Genomic DNA, 10098 nt, shown 5'->3' with positions numbered 1-10098 from the left:
AACATGCCGACTATACTGGGAATACAAATGTTCTGCAGCACTGCATGTGCACGCATATGCATACCCTGTTTGAGCAGCAACTATCTGCATACGTATTTGTCTGGCTCCAGAAGTTTTGCGATTTTTTTTTTTGCACAGGGCTGAAATGAAATTCTCCACTACAGAATTGCCTACAAAGAAACACAAGTTTGTAAAAATGTCAGATCATTTCTCCTTAACTGACTCTTTCAGGGGCTAAATTCAGTCTTTTTTGCTATGTAGAAGGAGGAAGGGAAACGGATGTTAGGAGATGCACCAGCTTGTCACTGGTAGTGAGGCCTTGGAAGGATGTCCCCCAGGTGTCCTGGGTCCAGCCCAGCCTCCATCCAACAGGGCATGCAGCCTACCAGATGCAAAAATGCTTTTTCTCAGTGGTGAGAGGCTGAAGGCCTGAGCACCCAAAGCACTGCTCCACTTCAGTCCATGCCTTTATCCATATGGTGGGAGCCCAGTGATGGGCAATTTGCATGCTTAATCACTGTGCTCTGGCATGTACAACTGAAGGTGCCACCAGAGTCACCAAGTCTAGACTCCACAATTGCAGATAACTGTGCGAAGTCAAGAAGGGTCACTGACAATCTACCTCGCTCAACTCCCACAGACAGCAAGACACAAAATACCCAACATAATATTATAGGGAGTATATGGAATATTTCACACACACACACAGAGACCTCAAAATCTGTATCAGTTCACAAAAACGTCCACAAAATCTTGGACCAGTGCAATAATAGAGAAGAATGCCTAGATGAAATGTGCCCTTATAAACCCATAGTACAAACCATGTTTTGTATGCCAGACAAAGGGAAGCAAGTTACAATATTCAGTAACCCATGCCTTTTGGACCTGGGGTAAACATCAAACCTGGGAATTAACAACAAATCTGACAACTGTTCTAAGGATGATAAGCAAAGAAAAGGGACACAGGTTGCAAGGTATCTCAGCAACACCATTACAAATGCAAACATATCCCTCCCACACCTCCAGGTACAGCCCCAGTTTTCCTACATCCCTGACTGGAGGAATCCCCCTTCCTCCCTTTCTCTGGAGAAATGTGAAGCAAATTTCTTCCAAAACCGAGGTGGACAATCTCTGCCTGTCTCTTGCCTGTAGTGTTCTCACACATACCTGCAAATGAGAAAGGGAAAATTTACCCATCTACAAACTACATCAGAATAGTTTTAGGTGCTACCAGCTGGAAAAAAAAAAAACCAACAAACAACAGACATTTTTGTGCTGAGTCTTAACATCTTCTATTTACAAGTACTTCTGTATTTTGTGGCAATTACAATCATTACAAGAGGTTTGCAAATAAACTGCACAGTTGTGCTGTTTGTGTACACATGATGAGACCTGAAGTTTAAGGGTGAAATTTTTATAGGGGTTTTCTTGCTTCCTTTCATTCAACCAATATCTACCTAATGTACAGACACAAAAAAGCTCACTGCAAGTTAACCTAAATTTAATTAGTTCTTTGTTCCTGTTCTACAAGCTGTTATATTCAGTTATTTATTGCTTACAAAGGACAACCTAAAAGTATTCCTGAACATTTGCATTCCACTTGTTATGCTGTCTACAGTACAGCTATGATGTTGAGGTTCTCTCCTTTTAATTGTACACTGAAGTAACTCTGGGGGTTACAATAGAAGAACAAGCAGCATCCCGTTAGTCTATCAAAATCAACGTTCCAGATTAAAGTAAACTTTTCATGCCTCAGGTATCATTTACAATTCTCTCCAAGAATTTACTGAAACTTCTGTCTGTTTGGAAGCTTTTTCAGTTGCTCTGAAAATAACAATAAGGAAATGAAACTTCACCTGGGAAACAAACAAAGCTGCCAATGAGTTCATATGAGCACATCATTGGTTCTGCACTAAAGCGTCACCAGCACAGATGTAGAAACACAATTAATTTAATGCACAGTTTAGGAATTGTACATGAAATTCAGTCTGGCCCAGGTTCCAAGAGAGCTTTCTTAATGTCAACATTTTATTCTTTTTTGCAAAGTGAAGAATTCACACCCTGTTTAACGAAGCACCAGGTGGGAGCGCTGTGGAAGCTGTGGGCAGTGGAAGAAGCAAGGGAAAAAGAAAGAACCAGCAAAAGGAATTCATACAGGTTTCTCTCCCTTCAGACAAGACAGTGGGAGAAAATGGTTGCATCTGACATGTAACATATTCTAGATATTCCTTTCTTCTCAAGAGCACAAAAACCCTGGGCACAAGTAGGACCCTGAAGAGTGGCAAAACAAGGGAAAGACTAAGCAGTCAAGTCAACCTTTGTCACTGTCTGGTTTAGTATCAGTGAAATAAAAGTCCATTTGTTTATTGGAATGAGGAAAAAATGTGAAAAGCCTGTATTAATGCTGTGTTAATGGCATATTTCTTGATTTAAACATAGCCTCATAGGGTAATCCTGCTTTGGGAGAGCTAAAACACTTCATTTTAAAATAGATTCCAGACCAGCTTCTGCAAAGGTATTGGTGTGTGAGCAACAGCATGGAATTAAAAAAAAATAAAAAAATGTCTAATTTTAAATTTTATTTTAGTATTTGTTTATTTCCTCTAGAGCCTGCCTCATGTTTTTCATGATGTGAATCTGGTCCAGCATGTTCCCATCTCTTGGTTACATTGCAGGTAAATAGCAGAGGTGGACAGGAAACAGTTTTCTATTGGAAAAAAAACCCACGAAACACAGCTGGGAAAATGTTTCCAGATAGAAACTACAATCAAAATGGTGGAAAAAAGATTCTGAGAGAGTAAGAGATGAATTTATTGGTCTGATGCCACACTTTTTGAGTCCCTACATAGGAAAAAGGGTGCTCATGGGTAACCGAACAACATAAGATCATACAGGGAAACTGGACCCTCTGTTAGTTGGCATTAACTCATGGGCAGACATTAATGTTCTCGAGAGTTTTTCAGCAGAAAACAAGCCTGTTACAAAATATGTGACCCACTCTGCTACGTAGTGAACACCTTTCTTTATGAGCCTTGATAACAGACTCTGGTGAAAATCAATTTATTAACTGGTAATAAGCAAAATTAATGGATTCACTTCAGTGTTTAGATGCAAGGTGTGTTCAACTCTTGACCCCAGTCAGGGTTTCTTCCCTCCAGAGTATGTTCTCAGTCTGTATGTATACATGTGAAATGTCGAGTATATAAGCATTAGCTACAATTCATATGATTGTAAGAAGAACTTTCTGTACATCATATGGATAACAATAGTCATATCAAAGTAGCATGCAGTGGAACTGAAACAATCCATCACCCAATCAGACTAATAGGAAATGCTTAGAAGTGGATGATTTGACCACACAGAGCAGACCAGGTTGCAGAGCATCCTACACAAGCTCCAAGCAAGCTGTCAGGTCCTTGAAAAGCAGACCATGTGGAGCAAAATATGGACATCCTAGCAGGCTTGGACACACTCTGGAGATATGATTGTCCTATTGTCCATCCCATAACTTGTGTGTAGATCCCTGTGCTGCATTACACTGTTTTGTTCTCTTTCCCCACTCTGTAAGCTTCGATGTCCTGACCTCCAGCACAGAATTAAGTAACCAAGGAAACTGTTTCTACATTAATGGAGAAGGAAGTTGGTGACAGTCCCATTCTGGGCTATAGGAAGTAGTTAGATATCTTACACAGGATGTAGAGATGTAGATCCACATTCTTCCACTGCCTGGGTGGATCTGCATTAATACCTCCATGAAGACTTCATTTTCCCCCCTACTGTGGCAGAACTGTGGCAGAGTTGAGTTCCTTCCACCTGTTGTGTTGAACTTTCTCCCTCTTCCATCTAGAAAACAAATTTGTATTGAGCCAAAATCAAAAAGAATGACTATCACAGTTGTAAAGGCACTCATATAGAGAATAAAAAGCACAGTCTGAATTGAATCCATAGCAAGAGGAGAGATGAGCAGTAGCTTGCAGCCAGGTATCCCGTACTTTGGAGGCCTGGCTAGGTTTTCTGCAGGCCCCTCAGCCTCAAAGCTCTTCAGCACCGAGGTCTCTGTAAAGAAAGAGTGTTTGGAAGAGGAATAAAATATCATCTAAGCAGAAATCACCATGCTGTAGAGCATGGAGGCGAGGAGTTCACAAACACATGCCAGCTACAATGTGTAGTAGAGGTGGAATTTGTCAGCACTCCGTGTCAGCCTCAGAAAACTTGCATGTAGTTTTGGCTGAGAGTGTGCAGGATTATCCACTGTCACCTCTAATTTTTCCAGAAGCAGAGCTTTCCAGGACCCTGTTCTCCATAAGATAAGCAAAGCACCAACAGCTGTGAAATCTCATATTGACTCACCATTGGATGTATGATGGGTGACAGGAGTTGCTGCCTGGTTGTGGACCATGCTCAATCCAGTCAAATCATCCATATCATACCCTGTATTGAATGCTCATGAAAGGATCTAGATAAAGCTGAGGGAAAAACTTGGACTTTTCCCAGCCCTCACATCATTCTTAATGCTTCCCCAAAGCTGTAATATTTATGCACTTTCAAGGTCTCATGTTTGCTGGATGATATTTTCTGAATCTAGAGTTTGGCCCTGGGCACCACAGGGGCAGGGTGGACGTTAAAGCCTTTTGCATAGCCTAAAAATACCTGTTTATCAAATGCTGCCTTGTTCAGCATATAAGTACTTGCATAACCTGAAATGTTCCAGGTTAGGCTCCAGTACAAGAACCTGGATAAACACAGCAGTTCTCTGTCTCTAATGAACCAACAAGTGACAGCTTTGGAGATTACAGAACTGCCCTGTTGGTGCCAAACACAGTGTTAGAGATTCATGCCCAATCTTGCACTGCATTTAATGCATTGATGAATGATTGATCACAATGGAAAGAAGAAATATTATGATGTCTTTCAGCTGACAAACACTAATGTTAACTTTCAGAAATAAGCGGTACATCTAGTAGGAAGAACATATCTCAACCAGATACACTAGAGTGTAAACACTGGGAGTTCAGCTCTTTCTTGGTATAGACTCTTCTGAATGACTGAAACACTTTCTGTTTGTGCCAATGGCCCATGTGTGTGCTGCAATTGGGATCAGTGAGCCGTTTAGCTGGAGCAGTCCTTCTCCTTGTAACTTTCTGTTACACTTTTCCTATTTTTAAATCATTCACTCAGGAAAGATTTTGGTTCAGATCAAGCCTAAAAGGTAATTTACTGCTTTACATCAGTAGGTAGATTCCTTTCAGAATGCCAAAGTGGAACTCCTTATCTTGATGACTCTCTTCAAACTCAAGATCCATGCTCGCAGACCTGCATGCAGCGGGGACCCTGCCACCAGGTTTCAGATGCCAGGGTAATACCTTCATTTAGATTTGCCTGACTGCTAACACTGTGGCAAGGTCAACACTATTAAATTAGACAGAAAACCAGAGGAGGTTCCCAGGCAGTGGGACTTATTATCCAGACAGTTAAATCATTCTGGCACAGTTCTGGATGGGATGAAGATTACACTCTTAGATCATCCCCAGATACTGGTCAGTAGCTAATAGAGTCAGACCTGATACCTGGTTCTGATATAGGTACCATGTGCTGGAGCTTAGTAATATGGACAGAGTCAGTGCAGTTGGTGTTGATGTTAGACAAAAGGCTTGCATGTGTTTAGTTTATTCATATAGATGAAAAAAAACGGATCCAAAAGAATATAGCACTGTGATCTGCCTTAGAAATTATTCTATTCTCATCAGGATCTTGTGAGGCCCAGAGCTAACTGGCAATGTATACAGCCAGGAAGGACTGCCAGTGCATTTGTGGACAGTATTAGAATGCAAAATTACCTTGGTAAATTAAAGTAGTATGTCCTGAGAAAAGAAAATCAGGTACAATAAACTTAGTCCAAATATAAAACTTCCTTTGTCAAGGGCAATCAGCTGTACCAGTTCAAGGTGGAGTACAGTGGTCTAGGGAACAGTTTAGAAGAGAAGGGTTTGGACCTTACAAAAGATCATAAACAGATGTGAATCAACGGTGGCACACTCTTGTGAAAAAGGCAAACAGTAGCTCCATGAAGAGGAAGACTGTAAGACTCACAAAGTGATTTTACTTAGCTTTGGTAAACCTCCGTTTCAAATTTCTTTTCTGTACTGGAGACATCTAGGGAATTTCCTTCTTCCTCCTCCTTCCTTCCTTCCTTCCTTCCTTCCCCTTTCATACAAATGTGGAGCAAGTGAAAAGAGTCCAGAGGAGAAAAAAAAAAAAAAAAAAGTTTAGAGTACAAAAATATCCAGAAATATGGCCTATGTGCAAAAATTGAAACTGTCAACAGTGTTCAGTCTAGAAATGAATGTACTGCAGGATTGAGTGACAACAGTCTTCAGATATGGAAAACACAGAAGGAGGGGAATAACCCATTTTCCACATTGACTCTAGATGGGACCAAGCTTCACAAACCTCCTGCAGTGCTGTAGCACATTGTCTGTGGAGGCTGAGGATGCGCTGAGGGGAGGAGGGTGCCCATGTTAAGAGCAGGCTGGGCAGTAGCTATAAGGAGCAGCATGAGCACACTGGTTTGGGCTTGGAAGTGATGTTCTCTTGGGAGATTGAGACTTATTTTCTATGAAGTCCATACATACTTCCTCCTCATTGGTATAAGTCTGCAATAATGCTCAAACTGACACCTGTAATTCCTGAATCTGTAATTCCACTTGGAGCATCTTTCTACTCAGTGATGATATCTTAACAAGATTTTTTTGATACTTTCAGGAGGCTAATTCCTTAAATACATAGTATTCACTTTTCCTGATATTGCATAGTGTGTGGCCCAAATCATACATATTAAAAAATGTCTAGCATATACTTTCCATACAGTTACACCTCAGTTTGACATTTGGCTTCCCCAGATAGTGCAGTCAGTTCTATAGAGAAGATTCTTATTTGTTAATCCTTCAGTAATCAAAACTCTTTCTTCCTTATGAGAATTTAAAGCTTGTTCTCTGGACAGTTCTTAGAAAGTTGCCTGCATAGAGCATAGCCCTAATCCACCAGGGATTTATCGACTGCCATTTGACAGGTGAAAAGAATTTAAAAATGGTGGGAACATCCTGAATATTGAAGAATGAGAAAAGCAATAGCATCTTGGGCTTTGTTGTAACCCTGTACTGTTATTTAAAACAGTAAAGCAAGACAATGTCATTCAAATACAGACAACAATGCTATAACATTTTCTGCTAAATCACAAGTGAAGATGTAAGCCTGCTGGGATGTTCAGCTCTTCACAGATCAGGATTTAATTTTTCGTATAGGAGGCAGGAAGGACTAAGAATACCTGAGAGACACAGAGAGAGAGATAGACAGATATATTATATATTTCATTAGAAATGGAGAGCTATGAACTGTCAGTTACAGACTGAACCGCACAGATTTCAGCTGTTCCCCAGGAGAAAGCCAGTGTTCGCCTTGCTCTGGTGTTTTGCCAAGCACAGGACCTGTGGGTCATGCACTAGGGTCTTTCTGTTCTGTATGAAACAATAAAGTGAAGGAAAACACTGAGAAACAGGTGAACTCTAAACAGGAACTTTAACTAACCATACCACATTTGGTCATATTTGTTGTTATTCTGACTGACTGCTGACAGCTTCTGAAAATAGACTGTTGGTTTATAAACTAATAAAATTGCAGTCTGCTTTTATATAGACTAGCTGGCAGATAAAGATCTGACATGTATCAGCTTCTGATGCAGGAAACTCATTGCCTATCAGATACGGTAGCTCACTGTGCAATTCCTCTCATTTCAGCACCCACTCTATGGTTTTCATGACAAATTACTGTCTTTTTTTAAAAGAGTGCTTCAAGCTATTACAGCCTTTGCTGGGTAAACTTTTTGCACTGAGGAAGAGTAGAATGCTTGGTCTGTGTCAAAGCACTCAGGACTCTCAGCAGGGCTCTGAACCTACTCCTTGATCACTCACAGATACGCTGCATGAGTTAGGATAAATCATATGATCTGTGACATCTGTAAGACAGGAATAATGTTAAGTCTTATAGCCAAAGTGGATTTGTGGGGATAAATTTACTAGCATGATCAGGTCCTGAGACACTACAGAGCTCAAAGCATTATAAATATCTAGACAGATATTTTGCAACAGAAGCTGAGCAGCTCCCCATGTAAATCTATTCTTGTGTGAACTAAAGGGTGGAACCGTCATTTTTGTTTGCCATAGAAACAATGGTGAAGCAGCAACAAAGTTCAAAATATTTGCTACCTTCTGTTTCTTTCTTTATTCTCTCTACTTTTCAAGTCAGCCAAGAAGTTTATCCACCTTTCTTTGGACTTGCCTTCAGAAACTTTTACTTGAGATTTTCTAGTGAAGAGGCAGGAAGCATTTTGTGCAAACCAGAAATGTTCCTTTATTAGCAGCGCTGCTCATTAGGTTTAAATAACAGCCTTGGTGTTCAGTCAGAAAGGAACTATTCTCAACATAACCCACAAATCTCTGAAAACAACATTTCTTTTTAGTTGGTGTGCCTGATTCCAATATTGTCTTGATCAAGAAGGACAGACATGACAAACCACAGAAAAGCTTTTAAAGTCATCTGTCTACTTTGCTTTATAAGTAGGCTCAGAATAAGAAAGAGAATTTGTGTTTAGCCTCATCATAATTATCACACCACTGCTACTTTCTCCGATACTTTCTCCCAGCAGGAGTCTCACCTGCCACTTTCTTACACATCCTTCAATATGTTCATGCAAAATGAGCAGGTATCAATCTATGTTCCATCTGTGCCCCAGGTATTGCCCTTCTCAAAAGCAGCTTGCCCACATTTGGTGGTAGAGGAGGCTGGACTGACATGAGCAACCCCAAGCCGATTCCACTACGTGCCAAATGGGACAAAGAGATTTTTTCGACAAAGGCCTAACAGGAATGGGATGGTGATCACCAAGGTCACTTCATACAAGTCATTGCACAATCCTTACGTGGTAGCTACTTCAAGTATATCCTTAATGTAAGACGAGAATATCAGACATCTGAGACCCTGATAAACAGAGCTCACCACATCCTGATTTGTATCCAAATTCTAGAGTTAAACTCTATTCATTGCTTTTGCTGTGGTTCCTTTATACAGTTCTTGGAGGAAGAAAAATGTTGTTCAACTGACCTGATATTTTGCAAGGCAAGTCCCGAAATTACAAGAAGTTGAGCAACATTTTGGCAAAGTTTTTGGCATTTTCTTCCCTTTCCTTCATTTATGTTCAGCCAAAGCAGATATTCTCTGTGATTCCCCTTTTATACAAACTACCATTTGCTGAAGGCGCCTTCACCTTCTTTCAACCCTTCCCAAACGCTGCAGCTTGCTTTTTGTTTAATTCTCTTTCCTAGCCAGTGTCACCACCCCCCCACCCCCCCACCCCCACCCCCCCCCCCGATGTTTTTTTGCTGCCACACTTTGTCCTCTGTTTTTTTTTTTGGCATTTCTCAAGACCTGCCATGGCTCCCCCATCCCTCCAAAGTTTTTAGCATTTATTTTTTTAATTGTTTTTCCTCCCTAGAGTGTCTCCTAAGACAGACTTTTACAAGTAAACGCCTGTGTCGATAAGAAGACAAGCAACTGTGGAGAAGGGAACCCTAACTAAAACCAGAAACTAGATTCTAGTTTCTCATGTAAATAATCTGAGTTTCTGTGTAGTTCTGAGAGTGCAAGGGTGATTTCCATATCTACCATCCTTTGAGAATTACATCAGTGAACAGCAATCTGAATTCCTCAGAAACTCTGTGGGAGCAAAGCAGATAGAGGCTGGAGCAAAAATATCAGTTATTCTGATCCTGGCCAGTACAAGCTGAAATGCTTTGGGGTGGATTCATGCCTCAGAAAATGGAAGTCATTCAGTGACACCTGAGTATAAAGAACAGACGAACAGACCTACACACTGAGTTCTCTTTTTCAGTATGTTTGGACAATGGTGTGAGTAATGGCCACTGTTGAAAATGCAGCTTATGAGAAAGGAAGACACTCACTTTTCCAAAGTAGCTAATGAGCTCTCTTCCATTTCCAGCAGGAAAGGGGCAACATCTGATGTTGTTTGAAACAGAAAGCAAGCTG

General features: G+C 40.7%; 1 long non-coding RNA gene across 1 annotated transcript; it reads right to left on the bottom strand.

The window, feature by feature from the left end:
• Positions 1 to 1173: 1173 nt before the first annotated feature.
• Positions 1174 to 9410, bottom strand: LOC308056572. Its single transcript, XR_013924878.1, has 3 exons — positions 9157 to 9410; positions 3993 to 6190; positions 1174 to 3843 (listed from the first exon to the last, which is right to left on the bottom strand). It is a non-coding gene; the product is annotated as an uncharacterized lncRNA (long non-coding RNA).
• Positions 9411 to 10098: the final 688 nt, after the last annotated feature.

This window comes from Falco punctatus (genome assembly GCF_963210335.1).
Source record: "Falco punctatus genome assembly, chromosome: Z".
Taxonomy (NCBI): Eukaryota; Metazoa; Chordata; class Aves; order Falconiformes; family Falconidae; genus Falco; species Falco punctatus.
The sequence above is the reverse complement of the archived record's forward strand: the minus strand, read 5'-3'. Positions and strand labels throughout refer to the sequence as shown.